The following is a 21657-nucleotide window of genomic DNA, read 5'->3' as shown; positions in this document are numbered from 1 at the left end:
CGAGGAAGGAGGCCGAGGCGAGGTGAAAGGCGTGCTCTGGCAGTGCAGGCGAGTGCAGGCGATGTTAAGGCATGCTCTGGCAGTGCGGGCGAGTGTGGGTGATGTTAAGGCGCGCTCTGGCCTAGCCGAGCCACACGCGGCGAGGCACCGGTGACGCACGGCCATTGCCAGCCACCATGCGGCACGCGACGACTGACGCTGGTCGGCCACCACGTCCTGATTCAGTTGGTTCAGAACCCGAATGGGACGCCTGACAGCAAGTTTTCACGGCGATGCAGCTGCTAATCCCTGGCTCCAACTCGTAAACCGTCTTAACAACAATCATAGCCCTATGTACCAGCTAAAATTTTCTTTCAGTGAACTTGTGCTAAATCGTGACCGAGACTGAGTAAAATCACCCCCAAAGTCAGCCTGTCAGTCGGTCAGTGAACACGACTTAGAAAATTTTGTTAAGTCATGAGATGTTGATTTTTCTGATTATTGTGATATCAATTCAAGCATGTTAGAAGCTAAATCAGTCAATGACCCAAAAATAAAAGTTGTTCCTTATGTCAAATACTACAACTTTGCTTTAGTGATCTCCTCCATGCAAGGTCTCTAACACCTAGTTCAAACTTGGTCAAACATGTCACATTTAAATGATGATACACATCAAAGCATGGCTTAATGACCTATTTACCCCTAACCATGAATATCAAAGTTGTTCATAATGATACTCCAAACATGTTTAAGCAATTTGCAAGGTCATTCAATCATTTCATGTAGTAGTCACTCATAGGGCTAGTTAGTGTAATCACATGAAGCTTAAGTGTTGGTTCATGAAATGTGACCATGAACAAAGTCCTATTTGCTAACCTAGGTGTTGCTATATGTTTGTGTGACTCACATCCACCAAGTACATGTGTCCACTCATGATCATATGCATAGACACATGGAGACATGAAATAACGAGAAAAGTTGCATATGTTTAAGAAACATGCGATAACAAGCAAACGTTGCAGATGTTTCAATCCAATGTTTCAATTGTAAATGCTTGATGATCATGCTCATGTTATGCAAGTCAAGTTATGCAAGGCTAACACCCGAGGTGTTACAGCCCCTCCCCCTTATAAAAATCTCGTCCTGAGATTTGCAAGACCTACCATTCTTGGAAAAAGGTAGGATAAACTTCTTGTAAATAATCTTCTCTTTCCCACATAGCATCTTATTCACTATGATTGTTCCACACCACCTTATAGAACTTAATAATCTTACTCCGTGTTACTCTCTCCATCTCCTCTAATACTCGAATTGGCTTTTCTTCATAGGTCAAATCCAATTGAAGCTGCACGTTGGTGGGTGCAATAGCTTCTTCAGGTACTCGAAGACATTTCTTTGACTGAGAAACATGGAACACATCAAATATTGCACTCATCTCTGGTGGAAGTTGTAACTTATATGCAACATTTCCTTTTTGTTCCAAAATTTTTGTATGGCCCTACATATCTTGGTGAAAGCTTCTTTTTCATCCCAAATCTTTTCACAGCTTTCATGGGTGATACTCTCAAGTATACATAGTCACCCACTTCAAAAGTCAGTGGTCTTCTTCTTCTATCGGCATAACTCTTTTGTCTTGATTGAGCTACCTTCATATGTTGTTGGATGATACATACTTGCTCTTCGGCTTCATTGACAAAGTCAATACCAAAGTATCTCCTTTCATCGGGCTCAATCCAATTCAATGGAGTTCTACATTTTCTGCCATACAAGGCTTCAAATGGAGCCATCTTGATACTCGCTTGATAACTGTTGCTATAGGAGAATTCAGCTAAAGGTAACCATTTCTCCCATGAACCCTTTGAAGATATAACACAAGCTCTAAGTAAATCTTCTAGGATTTGGTTCACTCGCTCTGTCTGTCCTGAAGTTTGTGGATGGTATGCCGAACTTCTGATTAGCTTGGTCCCCAAAGCCTGGTGTAAGTGCTCCCAGAAACGAGCTATGAACTGTGGTCCTTGATCTGAGATTATAGTCCTCGGTACTCCATGAAGTCTCACGATCTACGAAACATATATCTTAGCGTATTTTCCAACTATATACCGTGTGTTCATGGGTATAAAGTGTGCTGACTTGGTGAGACGATCAACAATAACCCATATTGAATCATGACCTTGTGGCGTCATTGGAAGGCCTATGATAAAGTCCATGCTGATTTCCTCCCATTTCCATCCTGGAATAGGCAATGGCTAAAGTAGTCCGGTAGATTTCATATGGATAGCTTTTACTCTACTGCAGTTATCACACCTAGCAACATAGGCTGTGATCTCTTTATTCATCTTAGTCCACCAAAAATGGGTTTTCAAATCTTGATACATCTTACTACTACCCGGATGGATGGACAATTTGGACAAGTGAGCTTCATCTAAAATTTGATTCCTTAGCTCACGGTCTTTTGGTACCACAAGTCGGTCCTCAAACCATAATACACCTCTTTCGTCCAATCTAAAATGTTTGGTTTCTTGCTCTTGCATTTTTCTCTTGATGTGACTTATTCCTACATCTGTCTGCTGTAGCTCTATGATTTTGCTCTCAAGTGAACAACTGATCGTGATATTGTGTAGTACAGCAGGATGTAACAAGTTGAATCCATCTTCCAACAATGCTTCCATAGTGTTGCAATGGGACTTTCGACTAAGTGCATCGGCTACTACATTAGCTTTACTCGGATGGTAATGCACTTCTAAATTGTAGTCCTTAATCAATTCCAACGATCTTCGTTGTCTCATGTTCAGCTCTGGTTGGGTAAAGATATACTTGAGACTTTTGTGGTCAGTATATATATGACATACATTGCCCAACAAATAATGTCTCCATATCTTTAATGCATGAACAACTGCTGCAAGTTCTAAATCATGTGTAGGGTAGTTGACTTCATGTTTTCTCAATTGCCGAGAAGCATATGCAATAACTCTTCCTTCTTGCATAAGCACACATCCCAAACCTATTCCCAATGCATCACAAAATACATCAAAAGGCTTTTCAATGTCTGGTTGTGCTAGCACAAGTGCTGTAGTCAACAAAGTTCTGAGGGTGTGAAAAGCTGCTTCACATTCTAGTGTCCAATTGTACTTCTCATCTTTCTAAAGTAGTCTGGTCATAGGCTTAGCTATCTTTGAGAAATCTGGAATGAAACGACGATAATATCCTGCTAACCCTAGAAAACTCCGAACTTCATGAATCGAAGTTGGGGCTTTCCAATCCATGACCTCTTGTACTTTTGATGGGTCTACAGAGATTCCATCTCTTGATAAGATGTGACCTAAGAAAGGTACTTTGCTCAACCAAAATTCACATTTGCTAAACTTTGCATATAGCTTATGCTCCCTCAATCTAGATAAAACAATCCTTAGATGCTCTTCATGATCTGACTCATTTTCTAAATAAATCAATATATCATCGATAAACACGACCACGAACTTGTCGAGTTTGGGCATGAATACCGAGTTCATCAGGTACATGAAGTAGGCTAGAGCATTTGTTAGTCCGAAAGACATAACCAAATACTCGTATAAGCCGTACCTAGTAGAGAAAGCAGTTTTGGGTATATCCTCTGGTCTGATCTTTATCTGATGGTAGCCCGATCTTAAGTCAATTTTGGAGAATACCTTTGCCTTCACTAGCTGATCGAACAAGATGTCGATGCGGGGCAATGGATATTTGTTCTTGATAGTCACAGCATTGAGTGGTCTGTAATCTACACACATTCTCAGTGACTTGTCCTTCTTTTTCACAAACAAGGCTAGACATCCCCATGGAGATGAGCTAGGTTGGATAAGACCCTTGTCCAATAGATCTTGCAATTGAACCTTAAGTTCCGCTAACTCGTTGGGTGGCATTCTATAGGGCCTTCTGGATATGGGTGCCGTACCTGGCACTAATTCAATCTTAAATTCCACCTCCCTATCAGATGGTAAGCCTGGTAATTCCTCTGGAAATACATCCGGAAACTCACAAACCACTGGGATATCACATAGTGTGGTGGTTTGGATAGCGCAAGCTAAATGTTGGAGTTCAAAATTGCGGGAGAGTGGTACTAGAAAAGCATTCCCTCCCGTGGGTTCCCTCAACATAATAGTGCGAGTGCTAGTGTCAATAAGAACACCATGATCCTTCATCCAATTCATGCCTAAGATTACACTTATCGATAACCCGGGCAATATTATCAAATCCGTTGTGTACTCCCTCCCTTGTATAGAGATGAGTACATTTTTTACTATCTTTTTGGTAGTAACAGTACCCCCTGCTGAACTTATGTTATAACCCCCTTTGCTTACTTCAATTATTTCTTGATCATGTCTAGATGCAAATGCTTGACTCATAAATGAATGAGAAGCTCCCGAATCAAATAAAACAATAGCGGGATGCTTGTTGACGAGAAACATACCAGCCATGACAACTTCTCCAGCGGGCACTTCCTCAACAGCGGTATAATGCACGTATCCCGGACATGCCCTTGCGTTTGCCTGCCTCTGATTGTTCTGATTTGGGTTGCCATTCTTCTTGGGGTGGGGGCATTCCTTGGCCCAATGACCCATTTGGTTGCAGTTGAAACATGGCTGATTATTCCTCGGTCTGGTGGAGCTTCCCTAACTACCAGTTCCTTTTGGTAAGGCAATAGTGAACGCCTTATGAAATGGTTTCTATGGCCTGTTATTCTAAGCTTTAGGTGGTGGAGGCCTAAACTTGGGTGCAGGTGGACGGAATTGTGGCCTAGCTGTGATAGGTGCTTTCAATTGGGAAGATCCTGAGGCACCTGCCTAATATGCCCTCTTGCGACCCTTAGCAATGGCATGCATGTTGTTGTGGTTTTCTTGGGTCAAGGCATCACTAATAAACTCATTGTACATGGCACACCTAGAATTGGCCATGGTCTTCATTAGTTTGGTACCCAGACCTCGCTTGAAACTCTCTATCTTTTTCTCTTCAGTATCCACAAAACCTGGAGCATATCTGGACAGATTGTTGAATGCGTGCATATATTTTGTGAGAGTCTTTGTTCCTTGAGTGAGCCTCATAAATTCGGCCGCTTTCATGCGCATCAGGCCCAGGGGAATATGATGTCCCCTAAAAGCTAGCTTGAACTGTTCCCAGGTCACTCGCGTGTTAGCAGGCAAAGACGATAGGAAATGTGTCCACCAGATCCCTGCTGGTCCTTGCAGTTGATGAGAAGCATACTCAGCTTTCAGATGCTCTATGACCCTCAGCAGACGAAATTTCTGCTCAATGGTATTTAGCCACTCGTCAGCCTGTAGTGGTTCCTCAGCCACCTTGAAGATTGGAGGCTTCGTATCCAGAAACTCCTTGAATGTGTTGTGCTAATTTGGCTCGGCCCCTGGTTGATGTGGGTGGCCCCGAGCAGTGTTTTGCGCGATGAGGCGCAAAGCTTCTTCCATTGTCCTTTGGCTCCCCAAGAACTGGGTAAAGAACTCCTGAGCAGACGACGGCAGTGGGGGTGGCAAGTCATCATGGTTGCCATCCTAGCTACCACCAGCTCTAGCATGGGTGCGCATCATCTGCGAAGTTGCAACAATAAGCGATTATTGGTTGATGTCAAGAGATTGCAGATGAATTATGTACTCATGCCAAACTAAAATTACTGGAGAAAATTCTCAAAATCATAATAAAAACAGAGGCATAACAATTCATTCTCGCAACATGACATCCCCAATTTGACCACTTATCGCGCTCATAACGCATGCAAATTTAAATCGTGATTACCAACAAAGGACTAGAATTGCATTGATGTTCAACCAAACGTGCGATAGTCGTGCGATTAACAACACTACATGATAGTCGGATTACTACTACCAAATTCGAGCTATAGGTCCATTACATGAATAAAGGTGATACATTGGCCCTTCCACTAAGTACTAAGTGATCTAATCCTCATCATGATCACTATCAAGGTCAGACATAGGATCATCTCCTTCCTCAGACTCCACTTCTTCCTCTTCCTCATCCTCCTCTGGATCCATCTCTGCGGCTCCAGGCAGAACATAAGGGTGGAGCTGGTTATTTAGCTGATGAACCTCTTCATGTAGGTTATCGTTGTATTCTTCTGCATTGGCCAGCTGCTGCTCCAGCTCAAACTGTCGAGCTCTCAGAACATCTTCCCTAGACCAGGCTGCATTCCTCTGGTGAGTTAACTGAGCCATCTCTACATTGAGCCTCTCAATCTCGACGTCGTGCTCCCTCTGAAGCTGATGTCGGTCCTCGCGGGCATGACCAAGAGCACCAGACACACATCTGAGGCTACCTTCTACTCCATCTAACACCTTCATCACTGCGAACATGGCGCTCATGGCAGAGTTATCACTATTCTACCCTTCTGCTGCACCAATCTCCAAAGATCTTCCTCTTGCCTGCTGCCATGAGTTAGTGGAGGGGTTGCCCCATGGAAAGACTCCAACCAAAGCGGCTGCCAGCTCCTGAGGAAAACGATCCATGATATCCCTCAGGATCCCAAAGGCTGCCCTGCCAGCTGCTTCTTCAGCAGTCCTACTAGTTAACTCATAACACCAACCTATCCACTCAGAACCGTCACCTCGGGGATGAACAACGGCCTCCATAGTAACCAAGAGACCTTCCCCCAACTGCTCATTCACCCAGAAGTAGCGGGGTTCCATTCCATCAGGATAGCCTACATAGCTGAGCACTCTCCACAAGAGTGTAGGCATCCCAAACTCTCCAAGAAACATGTGGCGTTGATGGGTATGTGGAGCAAGCTAACGGCTGGGAGCTCTACCTCCGGTGGACTTGCGAACGGTCTGCTTTTTGCGTGCCATCTGCACCATTAACATGTACCACTTGGTGAGACAATGCCATAATGGATAAGAGTTACATAACCGAGTAAGAATTTTATAAGGGGAGGAACAATGTAATTATGTGAATGGTAATTATCATGATGCATGCTCGTTCCGTACGTCCTCACAAACTTAGGAAAAATTTGTTTCTAACGGTAGACATGGTGGCATACATACGTTCTCTCATAATTAGCGTAACTAGTCGAGCTACACGTTTCGTTGTTAGTGTACCTGCATAAGAATTTCATTTCAGCCCTAAACCCATAATGAAATATGCAGAATGTAATTGTAAATACTTCCATATATGTATACCCATACATATACTTCCGTATCAATCTACCCGACAATAATTTAAACCCACAATTAAATATATACCATATACACATGCAAGCATGCATACATAGCCATACCAAAGCTAACTCTCCCCGACCGCACGCTCACATCTTGCGGTCATACACTCATCATCTTACCTTGGCGTAGAGGCATTTGATCCATACATTACCACTCAAGTGAATGGCATCCATACAATAGCACGCCGTATGGACGACGAAGTAAAAACCCCCATGTTAATACTTAAATAGCCACCTAATAGTCCTTAATTTGGGCATAAGGAAAGTGATCATTGGCACACTTTAGATTTCAAATACCTATTACATAACTATTAGTTGCTAGTGAAGGGTTTTTGGAAACAAAAACTTTTGTTTTAAATACACATGTGACAATTAACATTGAATCTTGCTCTGATACCAGCTGTCGCAGAACCGACCAATTTATAAGAGTACAAGTACAATGGCAGCCCGCAAGCGGTCGCACTGTCATACTTGAACCCATATAAACCCGGTAGTCCATTGAGTACCACGACGGGTCTCGATAAATGATTTATAACAACCAAGATCGTACATGATTCAACATACATGCCACATATTACATAAAGTTCACAAATACATTTCATCATCAGAGTACGAATAAAAGTTATTACAAACCGAGTTTGATAGATAAAGTGAAAGCAATTAAGTTCGAAAATAAAGTTTCCAACATAGTTTGATACAGTGCCAAGTAGGATCACGGTCCACAAAAGCAAGGATAGGGATTAATAAAGAAGCCTGCCCACGGCTTACTCCTCATCCATGGCAGGATAGAAGCAACTCTTGCAATAACCATGATACACAGTGCCATCTGCAACAATGGGAAATAAAACCCTGAGTATGAGAAGGTACTCAGCTAGACTTATCCGTCATGAACCAGAAATAAAATGACTCCAAGGATTATGCAAGGATGTATAAGTGGACGTAGTCTGACAACATTTTGCATAAAAGCAATTTACGTAGTTCGACCATTACGATGCCTTTATCAAATTAATTATAACTATCCATTTCTAGATTAGCAACTATCCTGTGCCAAACATGTGGTATATCCATTTAAAAGCATACAATAGTAACCATAGCAGGTATTGTAATTCCATATTCATCCGAACCATTATGTTTCATAACACAGTTACTATGATGTTGGGACTAGCCAAGTTTCTCACTATCCGGGAGAGACGGCGATTCGAATCGATTTCAACCAGCTGGGAATTTATTCCTAACACAAACCTAGGTCTACCAGCCATGATAGCCTTAGGTCACCTTTGGTACAACTCAGGTCTACATTTTGCGGGTCCGTACCGCACCGCACAATCTGGAACACCAGATGCCAGGACGTTCAGGCCTAGCCTGCCCTTGGGCTTAGTCTGATTGTTCCCCGAAAGGAGCGCACAACAGAATGGGTCCTGGCCTGAGTTGAATTACTCGGCTTCGCGGTCGGAACGAGTTATCCGGCTAGCTAAGTGAGAGGCATGCGTTCAATCTTGTCAGAAGCGCCAACAATGGTACCATCCTTAATCGACACAGATGGGGATAGATCCACACCCAAGACCTCCATGTCTTGTTGCTTCTCTATCGACATCCCGCCCGGTCTCGATTTTCTTTTACCCCATGGTTCTGTTCCACGATAGCAAATATAGCCAACCGTGCTCCGGTATCCACCAATATCTCGCAGGTGACAGGACATCACCCAATTTCTACCGGTCTAAGCATGGCTAAGCATATATTCGATCTTGGACCTATACCGGTTAAAGGTGTAATATCTGGACAAGGAATGTACATGCACCAAGTGGTTCCATTCAACTCTTATAACTTAATGCATCAATCATACGTACTTAAGTAAATATTTGTAAAATACTGGGAGACTTAGAATGCTCCGGGGCTTGCCTCGTAGAAAGGAAGTGGGGCGGTGGTCAGGACACTCTGGGAGCTCTTCAGGATTCTGCTCCACGCCTTCGGGAGCTGCGACTTGAGGATTCTCCTGCTGGTCCCCTTCCTCTATCTCGTCGAATTCCAGCAACGTTATTTCTTCCTCCGATCCTAGATGCATGAATATGGCATAAGATATCATGAATGCATATATGTTAACAAGTGCATCATGTTTATTGAGTAGGTGCATATCTCTTCTCGATTATTTAATTAACTACTTCCACAATGCATCTACTACGTCACAAAACAGAAGCAACTTGTTTCACTCATAACTGGAGTTCTACTAATCCAAATGCAGTGATCCTAGACTTTCTGGAAAGCTTATCAAATTATCTACAACTTTGTTATTAACCATTTTTACAGCAACCATCATCCCTATCATGCAACTTATCAAACTACAGAATCTGTCCAGAATCCTTTTAAATTTGCATTTTGAAGCAACGATACTTCTACTTCATGTAATCACTCAAAGTTTGACAACATAAAGCCTACCAGAAGTTTAAGCATACCAAATACATTCAAGACAATATAATGGTGAAGCCCAAACTATTTATTTAAATGCCTTTATTATTTTGTTTAGATATTTAGGTTAAATAATAAACTTATACCAAATGTACTTCATAAATTCCCAAAAATTTATAGTGCCTTACTAATGCTATCCAAGGACTACTGTAAAAGTTTCATGCCATTTTATTCAATAAAACACTCTATACAAAAATGACAATACAGAAAGGCTTACAATAGCAAAAATAGAAAACCCTAGTGAATAGTGTCAAGCAATAGATTTCCTATTTTTCTTAGCATCCTTATGGTACTAGGATTACCCCCAACAAATTTCATAAATTTTGGATTCATAAATAATTTATAAAAATTCATACAAGGATTCACTATTTATAAAAGAAAAATCTATAACTACAAATCTACACATGCACTGATCCTCAAATTTTTACCAGAGCTCATATATGTTAAGACTAGCTTACCACAAAGATTTCATAATTTTTGGAGCACAGGAACTCTAGATATAAAATAAACAATTTTGCATGCATTCAAAAACATATTTCAAATCTCTATTTAACTCTCCCAAAATTTCTACTGTAAATGTCAAAAACATATTTTTCCTAAATACTATACTTCCTAAGGAACACTACACAATTTATTGCACAATTTTTGAAGCTACGAAACTGGAGATATAAAAATCACAAAATAATTCAAAATCTGGAATCAAATGACCTAGCTTTCAAATACAGAGTCGCTAACCGGTGGGACCCGTTGGTTAGAGGACCCCACATGTCATCGACTCGAAATAGGGCAGCCACGCTGCGCTACGGTGGCACGGCCAAAGCTCGCCGACGGCGAACTTGTCGGCGGTGACATCATCACCAGATGTTCTACTCGACTTCGCGCACACACTGCTCTACTTGGTGGGACCTCTCGTCGGTGCTAGCAACGGCGGCGGCGGCCATGGCGGGGTGGAGGTGCGGGATGATGGCGAGACGCTAGTGGAAGCTATGACGGCTCAATCAAATGCTACGCCGAGCATCACAGAGCTACGGCGGACATAGCTAGCGCTCTATCGTGGCCTGGGGTAGACGGTGGCGACATGGCCACGACGACAGGGCTGGCGGCGGAGCTTCGGTGAGCATTTGCACGGCGCTGCGGCTTACCGAGCTTGAACAGCGGGCACTGGCTAGCGTAGGGAGTCGCTGGGAAGGCGGTGATGCTGTCGCGGTGACGAATGGGCGGCTTAGCGCTAGCTTGAGCTGGCTATTGCGACGGCGGAGGCAGGACGAGCTCGGCTGTCACTGCGGCAAGGAAGGAGGCCGAGGCGAGGTGAAAGGTGTGCTCTGGCAGTGCGAGCAAGTGCGGGCGACGTTAAGGCACGGTCTGGCAGTGCGGGCGAGTGTGGGCGATGTTAAGGCGCGCTCTGGCCTGGCCGAGCCACACGCGGCGAGGCGCCGGTGACGCGCGGCCGTTGCCAGCCACCACGCGGCACGCGACGACTGATGCCGGTCGGCCACCACGTCCTGATTCAGTTGGTTCAGAACCCGAATGGGACGCCTGACAGCGAGTTTTCACAGCGATGCAGCTACTAATCCCTGGCTCCAACTTGTAAACCGTCTTAACAACAATCATAGCCCTATGTACCAGCTAAAATTTTCTTTCAGTGAACTTGTGCTAAATCACGATCGAGACTGAGTAAAATCACCCCCAAAGTCAGCCTGTCAGTCGGTCAGTGAACACGACTTAGAAAATTTTGTTAAGTCATGAGATGTTGATTTTTCTGATTCTTGTGATATCAATTTAGGCATGTTAGAAGCTAAATCAGTCAATGACCCAAAAATAAAAGTTGTTCCTTATGTCAACTACTACAACTTTCCTTTAGTGATCTCCTCCATGCAAGGTCTCTAACACCTAGTTCAAACTTGGTCAAACATGTCACATTTAAATGATGATACACATCAAAGCATGGCTTAATGACCTATTTACCCCTAACCATGAATATCAAAGTTGTTCATAATGATACTCCAAACATGTTTAAGCAATTTGCAAGGTCATTCAATCATTTCATGTAGTAGTCACTCATAGGGCTAGTTAGTGTAATCACATGAAGCTTAAGTGTTGGTTCATGAAATGTGACCATGAACAAAGTCCTATTTGCTAACCTAGGTGTTGCTATATGTTTGTGTGACTCACATCCACCAAGTACATGTGTCCACTCATGATCATATGCATAGACACATGGAGACATGAAATAACGAGAAAAGTTGCATATGTTTAAGAAACATGCGATAACAAGCAAACATTGCAGATGTTTCAATCCAATGTTTCAATTGTAAATGCTTGTTTATGAATGCTTGATGATCATGCTCATGTTATGCAAGTCAAGTTATGCAAGGCTAACACCCGAGGTGTTACACTTTGCACCACTAATTAGAGCTGTGGGGGCCCATCTCCTCCCTACCCCTATCCATTTTGTGGCCTTGAGCCCTTCTAAGGGTCAGGCAAGAGTGGGTTTCCTAAGTACGACTAGGGGTCATGGTTGGGGCGGGTAGCTTGACACACGATCTCTAGGGCGGTTGGCCTCCCCGGTCACATCATGCCATAATGGCACCCGATCACGAACAATTGTCCACCGCGAAATGCGGGTGCGCAAATTGAAATGATATGGAGAGAGTGGGGATGTGCATGGCTTACTTGATGCATGGGTGGCCATCGTTATGCTGTCCCTTCGGTTGCTTCACCTGCCCTAAGAGGTTTTCTAGGTGGTTAGTCAATGTGAGTGGGTGCGTGCGTGCCTTGAGTATCCTTAGCAGCTACACATACTTTTGGAGCAATATGGTGAGGAGGCATTTGCCCTAAGTCACCTACTCCATCACTTCCATGTTCTCCCTCTAGCTCTTTCTGAAGTCACTTTCTTGCTAACCATGATGAGTCATGGCAAGCGGCCGTTGGACGAGTCATCGGGCGCCGACGGGGCATCGCTGCCCATTCGTCCTTGCCCGCGTGATCAAGGGTGAGTGCATTAGGATGATGCTCGAGTTTGAGGGTTTGACCTATGTAGATTGTGTGCATCTTGTAGGGCTACCTCCCACGCCACGCCCGTAGGGGCCATTAGTGCCACTCACGCCATGTCCCCACCTTCTAGGGGGTCGAGCTCATCGTCATCATCTTCGGAGGATCAGCGTGAGTTCCATGAGCTCATCCATGGGGTGGACAAGGCCCGCCAATGCTACTCCAACACCACCCATGAGATGAGCCAGCTAGAGTGCTATCTTGAGGCCATCAGGGTGGCCCTCGAGGCATCGGAGAGGGAGACCGCTGCCATGCAGGTGGTAGCCACCGACGCCTAGGCCTATGTCATGGGTAAGGATGCTTTTATGTCTTGTTGTCTTGCTCATCGTTTGTCATTCTTTATTTCCTTCTGATCTTCGCGTCCCCTTGTTGCCAACATTGGAGGAGTAGCTAGCGGCCTCCTACCATGAGACAATGGAAACTCGCCTCTAGGAGGTTCTTCTGATGGAGGAACATGAATGTGCGGTTGTGGCTAGAATCCATCAAGGAGCCAGCATTGCGCTCACCGCCCTACAGCTCCACACCAGCCAGGATTTTCATCGGGTGGCGCCTAGGTTCTCGGACCATGCCAGCCAAGCGAAGCGAGAGGAGATGGTCGGCAGCTTTGCTACCACTGCTACTGCCATTGTGGCCACTATGAATGTGGAGGACATCCTTCATGGTGGTGGCTAGGGGCCTTAGGAGTACATAGGGTCCTTTGATGAATAAGATTCTTTAGTTGGTGTTTCGTGCTTCTTTTTCCTTCACGTGTCCATTGTTGATACATTTGTTTGAATGCCATAGTCATGACCTTGCCTAGGGATCGACCCACATAGTTTGGTTTCATGTGACTCCATTTTCATGATCATGGTGTCGTAGGATAGGCCCGGTGGCAACGCACCTTGAGTCATCTCCTTTTTCTTCGGACTATGATGATCTTCCTAGTGGGCATCGATGCACGGTATGCTACGGTGTAGCCCCTGTGAGTGAACCATGTTGTTAGGCATGCACCGATCGACATAGGTTTCTTGGGTGCACGCACATCGTTAGAGCATTGCCTTGTCATGAGCTTATTAAGGCATGTCACGATCTCTAGGCTTAGAAGAGATTCATTGATGGTTATGTACAAAATCTTCTGTGGGCCAAGAGAAGCCTTGATGTGAAGGTTTAGCGAGCATGCCACTAGTCGTAGCTTTCATCGCTCATGGTGCCCAATGCAGTGGGGCCTAGGACACAAGGCTCGCTATGCTAAGGAATGCGCCATGTTGCATACCATCTAGAGCTCTTCAATCGTGCTGTCCTTGAGCCATGTCATCGCCTATCTTGCTATGTGCCACAGCCGAGGTCATAGAGCGCTTCCTTCATGTGCTCCCCTACTGCATAGGGAAATCATGTTTGGGATTAGCCCCTAAGGGCTGGCTTGCAGCTATCGTGATGTCATAGTTCTCCCATTTGTAGAGGTGGGCCTGCTAAAGGTCACCACCTATAGTGATGACACCATGTTGGCCAAGCATCTTGAGCTTCAGGTAGGTATAGTTGGGGATGGCCATGAACTTGGCATAATATGGTTGACCCAGTATGGCATCATAGGCACTAGGGAAGTCCGCTATTTCGAAGGTAAGCATCTCCTTGCAGAAGTTGGCCCAACCCCCAAACATCATGGGTATGTTTACTTGCCTGAGGAGGATGGCTTGGAGCCTAGGTATGTCTCCATGGAATGGGGCGCCAGATGGTCGTATGGCTGCCTATGAAAGCCCCATGGCATCATAGGTCTCGGCATAGAGAAGGTTGAGGCCACTTCCACCATCCACAAGGACTTGAGACAGGCAGGTCTTGCCAATGATCGGGTCCACCACAAGGGGGAAGTGTCCCCATTGCGGGATGTGGTCGGGGTGATCCTTTCAGTCGAAAGTGATCGTAGTTTCCGACCATTTCAGGAAGGCTAGGATAGATTCTCCCAAGGCAACCATGTTGACCTCCCTAGCCATGAGCTTTTGCTAGTGTTTGGACTCATACGCCATCGGTCCACCAAAGATCATGAGGCACCCTCTTAGGTCAGGATATGCATCCCCCTTCTCTTCATTATCAGCGGGCCCGGATGGCATGTCTGTGATGGTCATCTTGTAGTCACCGCTGAAGTAGCACTTAATAAGGCCACACTCCTCGAGGGTGTGCTTAACCGGATAGCCATGGTTATGGCATGGCATCTTGACTATCTTGTTGAAACTAACATGGTTGAGCTTGCCAGTTTTCTGCTTGTGGACCCTGTCGGTGGTCGTGACAAACTCGCTGTCATGGTGCCTCTAGCTATCCTTCTTGCCCTTTATTTATCGATTGCAGTCCCTAGCCTTGTCCATGGGTTTGGCTTGAGCCTTGCCCTTTGTTGGTATTTCTAAACGTAATCACCAAGTATGGAGACAGAATCCATCCCCGGCAACAGCGCTAGAAATGCTTGTTGGTATTTCTTAGCGTCATCGCTAATGATTAGCAATGCCACTAAGTAATAGCCTTGATAGTTCCTTAACAATTTTATATATTTATTCACAAGCGCATGGAGCTATCATTGCAGCATTTCACCTGGAAGTATTCAAGGTATCATTATTTTTTCCCAAAGGAAGGCATTTGATTAAGAGTCTAGTATGGATATGAACTTGAATAATATGGGACGGATAGGGCTATCACCACCTGACGCCTACCCCTCAACCATGGAAAGGGACAATGCAATCACATGTCTCTCCATACCCAAGCACCACGCTTGCATATACGAAAACGACCGAAATCCCCCTGGGTCGCCAACCCTACATATCGACATATAAAGAACTTGGGCACACCTAACGGCACGATGAACTACCACCTCAACTTTGCTCTAATTCCAATTATATAAGTTATATGGGTGTTTAAGCATAAAGTTAAGTGTGCTACTTTCATGACACATAAACTATAGACTAGTTCATATATCAAGATTATAACACAATAACTATACTCTACTTCATAAGTATGACTATAAATATCATATGAGAGCATAACTTTGGAAGAACACATATCTCTATCCATACCCAAAGGTCTATTCTTCCAAGGAGCCAAGCTCTCCAAGGTAGCTTTGCCTTGCTCTAAAGCTACTAAAAAGTAAAACTACAACTACTAGAAGTGAGTGAGATAGTGGTGTGTGAGGTGATGCTCAAGTGAAGTGTGTATTGTAGAGGGAGGGGTACCCCTCTATTTATACATGGAGCTAGGCACTGCCGAAGGCTATTCCTGGTGCGAGGACCGGCTGCCAGCGCCATAGCATGGAGCCATGCCACCGCATATCAAAGGGGTGGCCGAGCAGTGCCGGTAGGGGGTCGTCCGCCCCTAGGGGTTGGCCACCCCCTGACTGAGCTACCTCACCACCACCTTCGCATGGCAGGCTCCGGGCTAGACCTAGATCAAAGCAAGGTGGTGCTTTGCCCAGTTTGCACTAAGTTGATGGGTGTCTCCCTTGTTTCTTTATGCGAATTAGCGTTAGAAAGCGCCTTTCGGTGAATTATTCCATGTATTTGTGTTTTTGACCTACAAAATAACGTTCTCCAAATACATGTGGAACTTGGTTGGTAGTAAATGCATATGTGATCAAGATTGCTTATTTCTCCTCTTTTTGTGTCTTAATTGGTAGTTGAATTTAATCGGTAAAGACCGCCAACAAGCTCCCCCAAGCTTAACCTTTGCTCGTCCTGAGTAAATAGCTAAGTTATTGATTGTTGATCAGTAGTTGCTACGATGACGAACATAATTCACAAGTGCCATGCCTATAACAAAGTATTCTTCCTTAATTTAATAAGTTGGCATTCTATCCACTCTTTTAACTTAATCCCTATGGGGCTTATTGCTTTTCCAAGTCTTAGGTAGTTGCAAGATAGAACGTTTTTAACAGAATTACCAATCATTCATTCTTTGATCAACCTTCTATCCGGAGGTTTTATGAGTTTTGCAAAATAAAATGTAAGTTCCTCAAATGATTCACTCAATCGCACAATGTGTATGATCCTCACCAAGTCATTTGATTGTTTTGCCTTCTTTTCATCTTATCCCTAAAAGACTTTAAGTGGAGTTGTAGGTAGGTATGAATGAGAGGCATACTTACATCACATATATTGCTAAGTCAAAAAACGGATCCAAGGAAATGCAAGTCCTACACTTTGATCAAGATGTGCAAGTGTGTGGAATATTTTCCTATTCCTAATATTTTTGGTACTCCTCTGATCATGACTTTCTCTCTTTTGATTAATTGCCTTGGAAGTATGGGCTATATTTCTCTCTTTTTTCAATACTTTGGAACCTTCATGTGTTCCATTTTTTTCTTTTCTCTAGCTATTTTGAGAGCTTCATGTGTCTCTCTTTTTTTAGCATAGCCCCATACTTCTTGTTTGGCATATGAAAAACTTTAGAGAGAAAGACTCGTGACAAATGAATGGAGTTTTTAGGTGGATAGAAAAGCATATTTTTCCATAACTCTTAGTGTAAGAGTTATCATTTTTATACGTGGGTGTACGTGAATCTTGATCGTGGGTGTATGACAAGAATTTGAACAAGGGTCACACCAATTTGATAAAACTCAATGTGAATATAAGCAGCATATGACTAAGGTTTTAAATTTGAATCATGTCATATGGCCGTGGTAGGAATGCATAATCATTGAGGAACTTTTAATTTTAGCATTTTTAAATGAAAAACTCCAGATGTCAAGTTTCTCTTAGAATAAAGTCATAGCATATTCTATTTACCATATCATAACTTGCAATAACTTAGAAAATGATCATGCTTTTGCAACTGACAAGTTTTAAGTCTTAGTATGAGACATTTTAGCCAACAAACTTAAATCTTGGAGAATACTAAGTTACAGTCTAGGCACAGATGACTTATAGACAGAGCAACTATTCATCATTTCAATAAAGGAGAAACTAAATATTCTTAAATCACATATGGGAGTGGAATAAATATTTTTGTTGTTTTTATCATATTTCATTTTTTGGATTTTTTTAAATGCTAATAAATAAATAATTTAAAAATTAAAATGCAGAAAATTAAAGATAGTACTCACCTCTATGGGGGTCCTCCCCCAAACTTGCTCACTGCCAGATGATGACTTCGAGGTAGGTTATTTTGTTTTGATTTAGTGTATCGACTAATGTTCATACTGAGTATTTTTGGTTCAGTGATTAATTATCTAATCAAGGTAGGATGGATAACCTAAGAACCTTGCTTAATTTTTTAAAAGCCTATGAAGACATGATCGTATACTAACCATGCCTCAAACCAACATATACTTTGTATAGAACATGGGAAGACAGCTAGGATTCAACACAAAGGTAAATTAAAGATTTTTTATATATAAGTTTTATGTTATTTTTGAACTTATTAGTGCATAAACTAAGAATTCAAAGTTTTGGCATAATTATAAAATATAACTACCAATTATCTTTGGCAAGGAGTCACCTTTTAAGGTCCAATGAGTAGGACCCTTCTCCATTCAGTTCTTGCTTGATGGAGCGCCCGATCCCGAAGAAGTGGATGCAGACGGCTGCTCTTTCTTTGGCCTCCACACCATCTTGTTTTTTCTTGGTGGTGTAGTGATGGACTTAGGAGCTTCTTCTTTTGGTTTCCACACCATTTTGTTCCTCTTTGGTGGTGTGGGAACAACTTTTGGGGTCTTTTTTTTGTCATTTTAACCTTGTTTTGCTCTGGCTTCATTTTGATTTCTTTGTTCTTTTTCATAGGCCTATCCATCATTTGAGTTTGGATATGGACCTCCCTTAGGCCTTGTGGGTTTGGCCCATATTTGATACAGATCATGGAGCATTGCTCCTTCCTAGGCCTAAATGTGAATTTTTCTTTGTTACCATGGATATTAATGCGGATTTCTCTGGCTGTAACATCAATTTGAGCTCCTGCAGTGCTCAAGAAGGGTCACCCAAGGATGAGGGTCGATTCATTAGCGACCTCCATGTCGAGCACCACAAAGTTGGCAGGGATGTAGCAATCTCGGATTTTCACCAAAATTTCGTTGGCTATCCCTACCGGGTAGCGGACCATCGAATTGGCCAGCTGAAGCATCGTTGGTGTGGGTGTCAATTATGTGAGGTTCAGCTTGTCGAAGACGGCCTTGGGCATAATGCTAACACTAGCCCCAATGTCACACAATGCTTGGTCGAAGTATTGGATCCCGATGAAACATGAGATTGTGGGGCACCCAAGATCCTTTTTCTTTTTAGGGAAGTCGAGTATAGCAGTGCTAAACTCTTCTGTCAGTTTGATGACCTCCATGGATGGTAGTGGTCGCTTGTTGTTGATGATGTCCTTAATGTACTTGGCATAGGAAGGTACATGTAAGACGTACATCGGGGAGACGCTTACATGTATCTTCTCGATCATCTCAACAAAATGAATGAATTGCTCGTCCACGGCCTGCTTGCGGTTCCTTGTGGGAAACAATAGGTAGCTGGTGTCGACGAAGTCTTTTGGTGCCATCTCCTCTTCTTGTTCTTTTTCTTTTCCTTTTGTCGAAGGTTTGGCCGCCTGGCGCTCTTTTGCCTTTCCTGTGGATTGTTTGGGGTTTGGTGGATCACGAGTGGTCTTATCACCCCTTGTGGTCACCACTTTTACATTTTCACGAGAATTTTCAGGACGAGCAGGAATTTTTCCATTACTATCAATAGGAATTGCGATAGCTATTTGAGCTAGTTGTGTTTCTATCATTTTATTAAAACTTAATTGGTTTTTAACAACAGAAATTAAACCTTCAATCTGAGAATTTATATTTTGAAGCATTTTATCATTTGACATTAATTTCTTTGTAATATTTTCATTAATTTTTGCTTGCCCTAATACCAAGTCTTTGAAGGAAGCTTGATTCAAATTGTAATTTGAGTTGTAGTTCGAATTACCTTGCGGGCAGGATTGGTTATTCCACCCATTATTACCTAGTTGGCGAAACCCGTTATTGATGAAGGCAGCTTCTTCATGGGTTTGGGGCAATCATTCCCTAAATGGCCAACATTCCCACAGACTTCACACGTCATGTGTGAGTCCATGGCCTAGACGGTGCCCATCATGTCATCTTTCTCTTGGGTCATTCCTCCAGTCTTTCATCAAAAAATCTATTTTTACGAAAACCATATTCGTCACCTTCACGGTATGCATTCCTTTTTGTGTTTTCCTTTCCTCCCCCTAGCTTTGATTCGACGCCATTTTATTAATGAGAGCCGTGGCACCATCAATGGTGAGGGAAAGGAAGGAACCTCCAGCAGCAACGTCGAGGTGGCCCCTAGACGTGGGTATTAATCCATCATAAAAATTTTGGAGCACTAACTAGTTTTCAATCCCGTGGTGCAGGCATGCTTGGATGTAGTCCTACAGTCTCTCCCATGCCTCAGGAATGGTTTCTATGGAGCTTTGCTAAAAGTTGGAAATTTGTCCCCTTAGGGCATTATTTTGCCCATGGGGAAGAACTTGGCGTGGAATGCCGCGGAACATTTATTCCACGTCTTGACAGCTTCCTTTTCCTTGTAAAACCACTGCTTCGCCTTCCTCGAGAGGGAGAAGGGAAACAAGCAGAGCCTGATGCTCTTAGGTGCAACATCCTTGATGACAATCATGTAGCACAACTCGAGGAAGTGTTGGAGATGCATGTTCATGTCCTCGCTTGGCAAACTATGGAATTGGTTCACCTGCACCATCATGATGAGGCCGGTACGGAGCTCAAAGTTCCCATCATCGATGTTGACAGCTGGCCCAATGGGCACATTGGGAACAATGGGGGTGGAGTAGTCATGGAGGGTCTTGGCCATGATTGGAGTAGTGGATGGTGCGGGGGTGACTAGTTTGACTATCGATGGAGTGGCAGAAGAAGCGGTACGGGACCGTTTCTTCCTTAGGAGTGCCTTTGGATTTTTTATGTAGTTTTTTGGTAGTTTGTAACCGGTCATACACTATCCTATTTTCATCCAAAACAGGAGAAAACAAGCAAAGTTAGCCTGCATAAACAATGGCTACCTTACATGCATATTATCATCAACATGTCCTACTAGATTCTTTAATCAATATGCCTTCCCCGACAATGGTGCCAGAAAATGCTTGTTGGAATTTCTAAACACAATCACCAAGTATGGAGATAGAATCCATCCCGTCAACAGCGCTAGAAATGCTTGTTAGTATTTCTTAGCGTCATCACTAATGATTAGCAATGCCACTAAGTAATAGCCTTGATAGTTCCTTAGCAATTTTAGATATTTATCTACAAGCGCATGGAGTGCATTGTACCATTTCACCTAGAAGTATTCAGGGTATCGTTATTTATATTTTTCACAAAGGAAGGCATTTGATTAAGAGTCTAGTATGGATATGAACTTGAATAATAATGCTTGCAAGTACACCAATGTTTATAGCAGGGGTAAAAATAGTGATTTCAAGATTGCTTATTTCTCCTCTTTTTGTGCCTTAATTGGTGGTTGGATTTTATCGAAAAAGACCGCCAACACCGTTATGTTTGCAAAAGATTGCATGGATGGACTCCTCGCCGGAGGCGTGGCTTGTTGCGAGGTCAAGCAACTCTCGCATCGTTCGTAGTTTGCAGCGTCCAAGCTCACGAACAAGCGATTTGTTGGTCATGCCAAAGACAAACGCTCCAATCACATCCGCATCCACGATATCGGGAAGCTCGTTGCACTGCTTGGAAGAGTGGTGGATGTACTCGTGTAGAGTCTCTCCCACTTTTTGTTTGTAGGCTTTGAGGTCCTAGGAATTTCTAGGGCGTAGTATGTGCCCTGAAAGTTCCCAATGAAGATGTGCTTTAAGTCTGCCCATGAGTGGATGCTGTGCATGGGGAGATGCTCGAGCCATGCTTAGGCACTTTCCGCAAGGTAGAACAACAAGTATTAGATGATGAAGAGGTCATCATCTGCCCCGCCTGCTCGATAGGTGAGGCGGAAGTCTTCCAA

The 21657-nt window shown here is 43.5% G+C and overlaps 1 non-coding gene across 1 annotated transcript; it reads left to right on the top strand.

Moving 5' to 3' along the window:
- The first annotated feature begins 20039 nt into the window (after positions 1 to 20039).
- Positions 20040 to 20146, top strand: LOC136540999 (small nucleolar RNA R71). Its single transcript, XR_010780115.1, has one exon. It is a non-coding gene; the product is annotated as a small nucleolar RNA R71 (small nucleolar RNA).
- Positions 20147 to 21657: the final 1511 nt, after the last annotated feature.

Source organism: Miscanthus floridulus, chromosome 2, assembly GCF_019320115.1.
Source record: "Miscanthus floridulus cultivar M001 chromosome 2, ASM1932011v1, whole genome shotgun sequence".
Lineage (NCBI taxonomy): Eukaryota > Viridiplantae > Streptophyta > Magnoliopsida > Poales > Poaceae > Miscanthus > Miscanthus floridulus.
This window is presented reverse-complemented; position numbering and strand designations above follow the sequence as displayed.